At 60.4% G+C, this 12500-nt stretch overlaps 2 non-coding genes across 2 annotated transcripts; both read right to left on the bottom strand.

Annotated features, from left to right (window-relative positions):
* Positions 1-22: 22 nt before the first annotated feature.
* Positions 23-175, bottom strand: LOC142793880 (5.8S ribosomal RNA). Its single transcript, XR_012891896.1, has one exon. It is a non-coding gene; the product is annotated as a 5.8S ribosomal RNA (ribosomal RNA).
* Positions 176-1894: 1719 nt separating this feature from the next.
* Positions 1895-3709, bottom strand: LOC142793887 (small subunit ribosomal RNA). Its single transcript, XR_012891903.1, has one exon. It is a non-coding gene; the product is annotated as a small subunit ribosomal RNA (ribosomal RNA).
* Between the last annotated feature and the right edge of the window lie 8791 nt (positions 3710-12500).

Below are 12500 nucleotides of genomic sequence, written 5' to 3'. Positions count from 1 at the left end.
AAGGCTCTCTTGATATGTGATCCGACCCTCAGACAGACGAAGCCAAGGGAAGACCCAAGGCCGCAATGTGCGTTCAAAGAATCAGTGCTCAGTGTGTCCTGCAATTCACACCAAGTCTCGCAGCTGGCTGCGTTCTTCATCGACCCGAGAACCGAGTGATCCACCGCTTAGAGTCGTGAAAAAGTGTTTGTTCAATTCCGTACAGTCAAAACCAAACGTTTCTGGCACTCGGCCAAACAGTGGCCAAGAAGGGCGCTTTTCAGCGCACGCTTGGACTCCAAAACTCTGCCGCGCCTTTTTCGGCTGCCGCAAATCGAGCAAACGGTGTGTTTCGGACGGCGTTTCGCTTCCGCTACTTGCGAGTGCTTTCGTGGTCCACCCCTCTATAAATACTCGGGAGGCGTCGAAGCCGGTTCTCCAAGCCGGACCCGTAGGTATCGTTGTGTGCTCGCTCTCATTGGCCCGCCTAACCAGAAAATGCCTGCGGTACACCCATTTGGATAAGAGTGCACGCAGATGCGGGCCTCGACGGCTACACATTTCCTCGGGCGGCCGCCTCCCGGCCTCCGTGGAGCGCGGGATGCACGGTCCCATCGACAAGCCTCTCCCGTTTTTACCGTGGCGTCGCGGTTCACCACGGCGGGCGGGTCGGTCTCCTCCGCATAAAAAGGGGGACCCCCGCTTTTTGTTCCACGAAATCGCACAAGCTTTTTTCGCATCCACGGTTTGCCACCGCACACCAAAATGCCGATCCGGCTGCCTACTTTAGCCAACAGGTGGAGCCAGGCGCGCCGTACTTGCGCGGCACTTCCCACGTCCACCGAAGTCGGTGCCAAGGACCACTTTCGGCGCCGGAGCCGCGTACGAGCCTACTCGAGGCGGAAGAACGAAGCCAGCAAGGGCCTGGCCGCAAGTGCGTTCAATTGTCGGGACGTCCAAGTCCCTCGTTCTTCCGTGCTTCCTCTTTCGGCAAGTCGTTGCGGCACCTTCCCAAAGCGCGCAGACCCGCTAATCGCGACGAGCGCGACGTGGCCGTGCCGCCTTTCCCTCGGCAGCAAGCAAAACGCCTGGCAACGTCGACGCTCCCCTAACCGCGATCTCGCACCGTGTTTCGTGTGGCGAATTCAAAAGCCGGCCGGCGCTGCTGCAACCATTACGGTCGGTACGCATACGCCGCGGAGGGCGGGACGGTCATCGGAGCGTGCGGTTCCTCCATCGAGTACTGCGCACCTCGGCCGTCGCATCGCCGTGCCATGACCGGCCGCGCGTCAACGCGAACCGGTGCCAGCGAGATCCCTCGCCTGCAAGAACCGACCGGCAGCCTCCGTCACCCGAGGACGCGGAGGCGCTTGCCGCGGACGGCGGGACGGTATGCACTGGTGCACAGCGGACCCGTCACATCGCCAGTTCCTTGACCGACCGCCGACGCTTGTGCCGTTCCTCTCGTACTTGGCAGTCGCCGCGCGATTGTCGGGTCTCGTTCTTGCACGCTCGAACGGTCGGGAGGGCACTCGGCTGGCGTTTCGGGAACGCGCAGCCTCGCCTTCTACCGACGTAACCACGACTCGCCGTTCGCGCTCCGCCGCTCCTGTTTACAGTACTAGGCGGTCCCGCAGCGGTCGGGTCGCGCATTTCGAGCGCTTCGAGCCACGGTGCAGTGGCGGGTCGAAAGCCGACCTATGAGTGCGTTGCGCCGTTTGTACCCGCGTCCGCCACCTGGCCGACCGTCCAAGGTCGCGGTGTTGGCGTCCGCTGGGCGCAACAATTTGTCACGGGGTGCCGCTCCACATTCAGGCAGCCCCGTGGGGAAAAGCCGACCCCGCGTCCAAACGGGGTCAGCGGCAGAAAGTGTCGGGCGCAGACGCAGCTGAGGCGCTCACCCTTCACAATCCGTTAATGATCCTTCCGCAGGTTCACCTACGGAAACCTTGTTACGACTTTTACTTCCTCTAAATGATCAAGTTTGGTCATCTTTCCAACAGACCGGCGCAACCGAAAGGCCGCGCCGGACATCGGTCCGAAGACCTCACTAAATCATTCAATCGGTAGTAGCGACGGGCGGTGTGTACAAAGGGCAGGGACGTAATCAACGCGAGCTTATGACTCGCGCTTACTGGGAATTCCTCGTTCAAGGGGAACAATTGCAAGCCCCTATCCCAATCACGAAAGAAGTTCCACGGGTTACCCAGTCTTTTCAGACAGGGATAAAGACACGCTGCTTCCTTCAGTGTAGCGCGCGTGCGGCCCCGGACATCTAAGGGCATCACAGACCTGTTATTGCTCTGTTTCGTGCGGCTAGGAGCCGCTTGTCCCTCTAAGAAGGTTGTAAGGTGCTGGGAACCCCGCACCTATTTAATAGGCTAGAGTCTCGTTCGTTATCGGAATTAACCAGACAAATCGCTCCACCAACTAAGAATGGCCATGCACCACCATCCACCGAATCAAGAAAGAGCTCTCAATCTGTCAATCCTCCCAGTGTCCGGGCCGGGTAAGTTTTCCCGTGTTGAGTCAAATTAAGCCGCAGGCTCCACTCCTGGTGGTGCCCTTCCGTCAATTCCTTTAAGTTTCAGCTTTGCAACCATACTTCCCCCGGAACCCAAATACTTTGGTTTCCCGGAAGCTGCCCGCCGAGTCATTTGAGTAACTCAGGCGGATCGCTGGTTGGCATCGTTTATGGTCAGAACTAGGGCGGTATCTGATCGCCTTCGAACCTCTGACTTTCGTTCTTGATCAATGAAAACATTCTTGGCAAATGCTTTCGCAGTAGTTCGTCTTGCGACGGTCCAAGAATTTCACCTCTAGCGCCGCAATACGAATGCCCCCGTCCGTCCCTCTTAATCATTACCTCGTATTCCAAAAACCAACAGAACAGAAACGAGGTCTTGTTCTATTATTCCATGCAAGTTTATTCAGGCGACTCGCCTGCGTTGAGCACTCTAATTTTTTCAAAGTAAAAGCACCGGCCATCTCGAGGCACACAATGAAGTGCACCAAGAAAGAACCGGCATGATGTTCAGTCCGAGCCGTCGCATCGGGTAGATGCACTACTCGTCTGGAACTGAGATCCAACTACGAGCTTTTTAACCGCAGCAGCTTTAGTATACGCTATTGGAGCTGGAATTACCGCGGCTGCTGGCACCAGACTTGCCCTCCAATTGATCCTCGTTAAAGGATTTAGAGTGTACTCATTTCAATTACGGGGCCTCAAAAGAGTCCCGTATTGTTATTTTTCGTCACTACCTCCCCGTGCCGGGAGTGGGTAATTTGCGCGCCTGCTGCCTTCCTTGGATGTGGTAGCCGTTTCTCAGGCTCCCTCTCCGGAATCGAACCCTGATTCTCCGTTACCCGTAACAACCATGGTAAGCAAGTAACCTACCATCGAAAGTTGATAAGGCAGACACTTGAAAGAAACGTCGCCGGCTCGTGGCCATGCGATCAGCACAAAGTTATCCAGAGTCACCACACAATACGGGCCGAAACCCGATCGATCTTGGTCTAATAAAAGCACCCGTTACCCAAAGGGCTCCAGGCTCACTGCATGTATTAGCTCTAGAATTGCCACAGTTATCCAAGTAGGAAGAAACGATCTAAGGAACCATAACTGATTTAATGAGCCATTCGCGGTTTCGCCTTATTTCGGCATGTACTTAGACATGCATGGCTTAATCTTTGAGACAAGCATATGATTACTGGCAGGATCAACCAGGTAATCGTTCGACTGCGCGTCCGTCCTCGCCCTCGGCGGGCCGGACGCAGTCTGTGTGCGGCGGAGGCCACCTTCAGGCGCCCCAACACGCTTATTTTGCACTCCGAGATGACGGCGTTCGAGCTCGCTACGGCACAACCTTCCCGAAAGACGAGTGGGAGCCGTGCGGCAAGAAGCACGTTCATGCTCGCTCTTTTTCGTTGCATCGACTCGGTCGCGCCGTGCGGGTTGCCCAAGCCCGCTGCACTGTCGGTGGACCGGCCGGAACTAGCAACGGAGCCGAGACTGCAAAGCCGCCAGACGACGGGTCACGCCCGCGTCTTCGGCGCTTTCGCATCTGAATCGCCCGAGGACGACACGGAACACACCTCGATATCGTGGTAAAACGGCACCGTCCGACAACCAGCCCCTAACGCATCAAGCGGATGAGGCTGCAGACGACTGCCGTGGATTCCCCTGGAGCAGACCCGAGGACACGCTTGACGAGGCCGAAGCCCGCCGCATATCAGACACCCGGTCGCTTTCGCGTACGCCGCTCACGAGAACCCCCACATAATAGCAGCGATAAGTACCCAGACCTCCTTGGGCCCTAATACGAGCGTACTCGAGAAAATTTCACCGCGGGTGTGCCCCGAAACGTGTGGCATGTTGAGCGTGCCACAAGTCTACGTCGCTCTCAAACCCGCCGAGGTCGTAGAATTTGCGACCCTACTCACGAAATTCCCACCGAGGATACGGCCGCAAACGTACCGCACCTTGGGTAGGCCACGAGTTTGTGCAACACTACGCTGACGGCACAGCACCGAGGTCGTGCGCGCACGCACGGGAAAATTCCGCCGCGGTTTCTGCCGAAAACGTGAGGCACCACGACTCTCCGCAAGTTCGCGTCGACTGCGAAAGACCGAAGTCGTGAACGACGTGTCCGCTACTCGCCGCCGACACGCTGGACACCAAACGTACAACGACTCGACGGCGTCGTAGAGGCCCACGACGCGGTTTTCCTTAACGACGTCTCGGCGTGGCACCGACAGGTTAGAACGGCCGACCAACGTTCCCTGTCCGCCGTTCGGCTCAGTCGAAGGGCTCGGCGACTTCGGCAACGCTGCGAAGCCGCACGGTGACGCACGCCATGTCCCCATTTTTTTTTTTCTTTCTGCGTCTGCCGGGGTGCCCCTATAATAGCAGCGATAAGCACCCAGACCGCCGTGGGTCGCTCGCCCCGGCTGACGTGGTTTTTCGTACTCCTGCGGCGGTCGCCGTCAAGCACGTCCAAATACGCTACTTTCGTGGGCGCATTCACGCTCTTTCGCTTCGCCGGAGTGCCAGCACTCACTCTGCCAAAAACGGCGAACATCCGAGCGGCGGTTCCCACTTTTGCGTCGGCGTCGCAAACCCCGCCCCGGCAGACGAGGTTTGCCGTACTCGTGCGACGGTGGCCGGCGGGCACGTCGAAAGACGCCGATATCGTGCGCGAATTGGCGCACCTTGGCTTCACCGGAGTGCCGCCACTGACTCCTCCAAAAACGGCGAAGATCCGAGCGGCGCTTCCCACTTTCGCATCGGCGTCCCGAACTCCGCCCCGGCTGACGCGGTTTACCGTACTCGTGCGACGGTCGCCGGCGAGCACGTGGAAAGACGCCGATATCGTGCCCGAATCGGCTCCGTTCGGCTTCGCCGGAGTGCCAGCACTGGCTCGGCGAAAGACGACGAACATCCGAGCGACGGTTCTCACTATTGCGTACGCGTCGCAAACCCCGCCCCGGCAGACGCACTTTGCCGTACTCGTGCGACGGTCGCCGGCGAGCACGTAGAAAGACGCCGATATCGTGCCGGAATCGGCCCCGTTTGGCTTCGCCGGAGTGCCAGCACTCACTCGGCCACAAACGGCGAACATCCGAGCGGCGGTTCCCACTTAGCCGTCGGCGTCCCGAACTCCGCCCCGGCAGACGCGGTTGCCGAGCTCGTGCGACTAGCGACCGCGAAGCCGTCTCGCGACGCCGCTTTCGTGCGCGGCTCCCACTGCGACCTGGGTCACCCGAGGTCGACGAGCAAAAAAGAATGTCGAAAAAAATTTTTTTTTTTTTTTGCGTCTGCCGGGGTGCCCCTATAATAGCAGCGATAAGCACCCAGACCGCCATGGGTCGCTCGCCCCGGCTGACGTGGTTTTTCGTTTTCCTGCGGTGGTCGTCGTCAAGCACGTCCAAACACGCCACTTTCGTGGGCGCATTCGCGCTCTTTCGCTTCGCCGGAGTGCCAGCACTCACTCTGCCAAAAACGGCGAACATCCGAGCGGCGGTTCCCACTTTTGCGTCGGCGTCGCAAACCCCGCCCCGGCAGACGAGGTTTGCCGTACTCGTGCGACGGTGGCCGGCGGGCACGTCGAAAGACGCCGATATCGTGCGCGAATTGGCGCACCTTGGCTTCACCGGAGTGCCGCCACTGACTCCTCCAAAAACGGCGAAGATCCGAGCGGCGCTTCCCACTTTCGCATCGGCGTCCCGAACTCCGCCCCGGCTGACGCGGTTTACCGTACTCGTGCGACGGTCGCCGGCGAGCACGTGGAAAGACGCCGATATCGTGCCCGAATCGGCTCCGTTCGGCTTCGCCGGATTGCCAGCACTGGCTCGGCGAAAGACGACGAACATCCGAGCGACGGTTCTCACTATTGCGTACGCGTCGCAAACCCCGCCCCGGCAGACGCACTTTGCCGTACTCGTGCGACGGTCGCCGGCGAGCACGTAGAAAGACGCCGATATCGTGCCGGAATCGGCCCCGTTTGGCTTCGCCGGAGTGCCAGCACTCACTCGGCCACAAACGGCGAACATCCGAGCGGCGGTTCCCACTTAGCCGTCGGCGTCCCGAACTCCGCCCCGGCAGACGCGGTTGCCGAGCTCGTGCGACTAGCGACCGCGAAGCCGTCTCGCGACGCCGCTTTCGTGCGCGGCTCCCACTGCGACCTGGGTCACCCGAGGTCGACGAGCAAAAAAGAATGTCGAAAAAATTTTTTTTTTTTTTTTTTGCGTCTGCCGGGGTGCCCCTATAATAGCAGCGATAAGCACCCAGACCGCCATGGGTCGCTCGCCCCGGCTGACGTGGTTTTTCGTTTTCCTGCGGTGGTCGTCGTCAAGCACGTCCAAACACGCCACTTTCGTGGGCGCATTCGCGCTCTTTCGCTTCGCCGGAGTGCCAGCACTCACTCTGCCAAAAACGGCGAACATCCTAGTGGCGGTTCCCACTTTTGCGTCGGCGTCGCCAACCCCGCCCCGGCATACGCGGTTTGCCGTACTCGTGCGGCGGTGGCCGGCGGGCACGTCGAAAGACACCGATATCGTGCGCGAGTCGATGCTTCTTGGTCTCGCAGGAGGGCCGCCACTCACTCCTGCAAAAACGGCGAAGATCCGAGCGGCGCTTCCCACTTTTTCGTCGGCGTCGCAAACCTCGCCCCGGCAGACGCGCTTTGCCGTACTCGTGCGACGGTCGCCGGCGAGCACGTCGAAATACGCCGATATCGTGCCCGAATCGGCCCCGTTTCGCTTCGCCGGAGTGCCAGCACTCGCTCGGCCAAAGACGACGAACATCCGAGCGACGGTTCCCACTATTGCGTACGCGTCGCGAACCCCGCCCCGGCAGACGCGGTTTGCCGTACTCGTGCGGCGGTGGCCGGCGGGCACGTCGAAAGACGCCGATATCGTGCACGAATTGGCGCTCCTTGGCTTCACCGGAGTGCCAGCACTCACTCGGCCAAAAACGGCGAACATCCGAGCAGCGGTACCCACTTAGCCGTCGGCATCCCGAACTCCGCGCCGGCTGACGCGGTTGCCGAGCTCGTGCGACTAGCGACCGCGAACGCGTCTCGCGACGCCGCTTTCGTGCGCGGCTCCCATTGCGACCTGGGTTACCCGAGCTCGACCAGCAAAAAAGAAGGTCGAAAATTTTTTTTTTTTTCTGCGTCTGCCGGGGTGCCCCTATAATAGCAGCGATAAGCACCCAGACCGCCGTGTGTCGCTCGCCCCGGCTGACGTGGTTTTTCGTACTCCTGCAGCGGTCGCCGTCACGCACGTCCAAATACGCCACTTTCGTGGGCGCATTCGCGCTCTTTCGCGTCGCCGGAGTGCCAGCACTCACTCTGCCAAAAACGGCCAACATCCGAGCGGCGGTTCCCACTTTTGCGTCGGCGTCGTAAACCCCGCCCCGGCAGACGCGGTTTGCCCTACTCGTGCGACGGTCGCCGGCGAGCGCGTCGAAAGACGCCGATATCGTGCGCTAATTGGCGCTCCTTGGCTTCTCCGGAGTGCCGCCACTCACTCCTCCAAAAACGGCGAAGATCCGAGCGGCGTTCTCCACTTTCGCATCGGCGTCCCGAACTCCGCCCGGGCTGACGCGGTTTACCGTACTCGTGCGACGGTCGCCGGCGGGCACGTCGAAAGACGCCGATATCGTGCCGTAATCGGCCCCGTTTGGCTTCGCCCGTGTGCCAGCACTCACTCGGCCAAAAACGGCGAACATCCGAGCAGCGTTTCCCACTTTCGCATCGGCGTCCCGAAGCCCGCCCCGGCAGACGCGGTTTGCCCTACTCGAGCGACGGTCGCCGGCGATCACGTCGAAAGGCGCCGAATTCGTGCACGAATCGATGCTTCTTGGTCTCGCAGGAGGGCCGCCACTCACTCCTGCAAAAACGGCGAAGATCCGAGTTGCGCTTCCCACTTTTTCGTCGGCGTCCCGAACTACGCCCCGGCTGACGCGGTTTACCGTACTCGTGCGACGGTCGCCGGCGGGCACTTCAAAATACGCCGATTTCGTGGGCGCATTCACGCTGTTTCGCTTCCCCGGAGTGCCAACACTCACTCTGCCGAAAGCGGCGATCATCCGAGCGGCGGTTCCCACTTTTGCGTCGGCTTCGCAAACGGCGCCCCGGCAGACGCGCTCGTGCGACGTACTCGTGCGACGGTCGCCGGCGAGCACGTCGAAAGACGCCGATATCGTGCTCGAATCGACCCCGTTTCGCTTCGCCGGAGTGCTGCCAGTCACGGCGCAGAAAACGGCGAACAAGTGTTTTTTTTTTTTTTTTCCTAGAATTTGTGTTATAGAAGGCACATTTGATATCGGACGATAATTTTCAACTTTATCACGCGCACCGATTTTCGTGTAGAGGTTTGCAAGTTTATGGGAATTTCTCCACTTGGAATAATGCGATTTAGTAGTACTACGAGAACTTCATGGATGTACTCAAGGGTACGGGGCAAGTCAGTTACGTCAACACCTGCAGATTTTTTACACTTCAAACTGAAAATTGTTGGTTGTGAGTCCTCGTGTGATATTAAAGGCCGATTCGCTAACACATAGAACAAAGAAAGAAAGGAAGAAAAAACGCCCGCGCTCGCTCAAGAAACCTGGGTTCGCAACAAGTGGCAACAACAAGCAACCGAGCGAGTGCGCCAAAACCCGTGGCGGCCGAACAAACGCGAAGTCCCAACCGCGTCAGCCGGGGCGGCACGGGACAGGAAAAATCACTTCAGCCGGGGCGGCGGGGCACCGAATAAACCTCGTCACCTCGTCGCAGGATAAAAGAGGAAACAAAAAGTCTAAACAGCGTCTGCTGGAGCGAATGCGTAATAAAACAACAACAACAACAAAAAAAAAAAACACCCGCGCTCAAGAAGTCTGCAATCACCACAAAAGGCGACTGTGACCGAGCAGCGTCAGCCGGGGCCGTGCGGAAACGGAAAAACCGCGACTACCGGGGCGTCGAGGCACCGAAAAATCCACTTCAGCCGCGGCGAAAAAAAAAAAAACAAAAAGAAAGACGGAGGGGGGGGGGGAACCACGTCTGCCGGGGCGAAGGAAAAAAAAAAACGCGTCTGCCGGGGCGAGCCCGGGTGCGGCACCACCGGGAAAACTGTGGCAAACAGACATGGCGATCGAGTGAGTGGGCCGCCAGCCAGGCTCAGCCAAAAAGTGCAAAGTCCGAACTGCGTCAGCCGGGGCGGCAAAAACCACGTCAGCCGGGGCGGCGCAAAAAACCGCGTCTGCCGGGGCGGCACGAAACCGCGTCAGCCGGGGCGGCGCGAAAACTGCGTCAGCCGGGGCGAAAGAAAAAAAAAAAAAAACGCGTCTGCCGGGGCGAGCCCGGGTGCGGCACCACCGGGAAAACTGTGGCAAACAGACATGGCGATCGAGTGAGTGGGCCGCCAGCCAGGCACAGCCGAAAAGTGCAAAGTCCGAACCGTGTCAGCCGGGGCGGCAAAAAACCGCGTCAGCCGGGGCGGCGCAAAAAACCGCGTCTGCCGGGGCGGCACGAAACCGCGTCAGCCGGGGCGGCGCGAAAACTGCGTCAGCCGGGGCGAGCCCGGGTGCGGCACCACCGGGAAAACTGTGGCAAACAGACATGGCGATCGAGTGAGTGGGCCGCCAGCCAGGCTCAGCCAAAAAGTGCCAAGTCCGAACTGCGTCAGCCGGGGCGGCAAAAAACCGCGTCAGCCGGGGCGGCGCAAAAAACCGCGTCTGCCGGGGCGGCGCGAAAACCGCGTCTGCCGGGGCGGCGCGAAAACTGCGTCAGCCGGGGCGAAAGAAAAAAAAAAACGCGTCTGCCGGGGCGAGCCCGGGTGCGGCACCACCGGGAAAACTGTGGCAAACAGACATGGCGATCGAGTGAGTGGGCCGCCAGCAAGGCTCAGCCAAAAAGTGCTAAGTCCGAACTGCGTCAGCTGGGGCGGCAAAAAACCGCGTCTGCCGGGGCGGCACGAAACCGCGTCAGCCGGGGCGGCGCGAAAACCGCGTCTGCCGGGGCGGCACGAAACCGCGTCAGCCGGGGCGGCGCGAAAACTGCGTCAGCCGGGGCGAGCCCGGGTGCGGCACCACCGGGAAAACTGTGGCAAACAGACATGGCGATCGAGTGAGTGGGCCGCCAGCCAGGCACAGCCGAAAAGTGCTAAGTCCGAACTGCGTCAGCCGGGGCGGCAAAAACCGCGTCAGCCGGGGCGGCGCGAAAACCGCGTCTGCCGGGGCGGCACGAAACCGCGTCAGCCGGGGCGGCGCGAAAACTGCGTCAGCCGGGGCGAGCCCGGGTGCGGCACCACCGGGAAAACTGTGGCTAACAGACATGGCGATCGAGTGAGTGGGCCACCAGCCAGGCTCAGCCAAAAAGTGCTAAGTCCGAACTGCGTCAGCCGGGGCGGCAAAAACCGCGTCAGCCGGGGCGGCGCAAAAAACCGCGTCTGCCGGGGCGGCACGAAACCGCGTCAGCCGGGGCGGCGCGAAAACTGCGTCAGCCGGGGCGAAAGAAAAAAAAAAAAACGCGTCTGCCGGGGCGAGCCCGGGTGCGGCACCACCGGGAAAACTGTGGCAAACAGACATGGCGATCGAGTGAGTGGGCCGCCAGCCAGGCACAGCCGAAAAGTGCCAAGTCCGAACTGCGTCAGCCGGGGCGGCAAAAAACCGCGTCAGCCGGGGCGGCGCAAAAAACCGCGTCTGCCGGGGCGGCACGAAACCGCGTCAGCCGGGGCGGCGCGAAAACTGCGTCAGCCGGGGCGAGCCCGGGTGCGGCACCACCGGGAAAACTGTGGCAAACAGACATGGCGATCGAGTGAGTGGGCCGCCAGCCAGGCTCAGCCAAAAAGTGCCAAGTCCGAACTGCGTCAGCCGGGGCGGCGCAAAAAACCGCGTCTGCCGGGGCGGCGCGAAAACCGCGTCTGCCGGGGCGGCGCGAAAACTGCGTCAGCCGGGGCGAAAGAAAAAAAAAACGCGTCTGCCGGGGCGAGCCCGGGTGCGGCACCACCGGGAAAACTGTGGCAAACAGACATGGCGATCGAGTGAGTGGGCCGCCAGCAAGGCTCAGCCAAAAAGTGCCAAGTCCGAACTGCGTCAGCCGGGGCGGCAAAAAACCGCGTCTGCCGGGGCGGCACGAAACCGCGTCAGCCGGGGCGGCGCGAAAACCGCGTCTGCCGGGGCGGCACGAAACCGCGTCAGCCGGGGCGAGCCCGGGTGCGGCACCACCGGGAAAACTGTGGCAAACAGACATGGCGATCGAGTGAGTGGGCCGCCAGCCAGGCACAGCCGAAAAGTGCTAAGTCCGAACTGCGTCAGCCGGGGCGGCAAAAACCGCGTCAGCCGGGGCGGCGCAAAAACCGCGTCTGCCGGGGCGAATGCAAAAAAAACAAAGAAAAAAGCCCGCGCTTAATCAAAAGAAAACAAAGAAAAAAGCTTGCGCTTAATCAAAAGAAAACAAACAAAAAAAGTTCGCGCTTAAGCCTGGCGGTGGAACCACCGGGGCAAACAGACCTGGCGATCGAGTGAGTGGGCCGCCAGCCGGGGTGAGCCAAAAAGTGCAAAGTCGGAACCGCGTCAGCCGGGGCGGCGCGAAAACCGCGTCAGCCGGGGCGGCGCAAAAACTGCGTCAGCCGGGGCGGCACGGAAAAACGAAAACCGCGTCAGCCGGGGCGGCACGGAAAAACGAAAACCACGTCAGCCGGGGCGACATCAAAATGAGGAAAAAAAAAAAACTGCCTTAGGACACCTGCGTACACTTTCATGCGTTTGGGCATATCTCTCTGTAACACGCGCGCCCCTCGTTACGCGCGGCACTCTGTTTTCTCCGACACCCATATTTCGGCGGCATGTGGCACGCGCGCCCGTCCCTACGCACGGCACACCGCAGTGCTTTCTCGATATTTTTCTTTTCCTCCAACACCGTCATCTATAGGCTTTTAGTGACCTGTTGCTCGTGGCAAAAGTTCGCTAGCTCTGACACCTCTTGCATGCGCACCGTTTTTGCGCACGGTGCTATGCCGCAAAGCAC

The sequence above is a fragment of the Rhipicephalus microplus genome, unplaced genomic scaffold (genome assembly GCF_043290135.1).
Source record: "Rhipicephalus microplus isolate Deutch F79 unplaced genomic scaffold, USDA_Rmic scaffold_343, whole genome shotgun sequence".
Classification (NCBI taxonomy): domain Eukaryota; kingdom Metazoa; phylum Arthropoda; class Arachnida; order Ixodida; family Ixodidae; genus Rhipicephalus; species Rhipicephalus microplus.
Note: the sequence above shows the minus strand (reverse complement) of the source record. Positions and strands in the feature narration are given on the sequence as shown.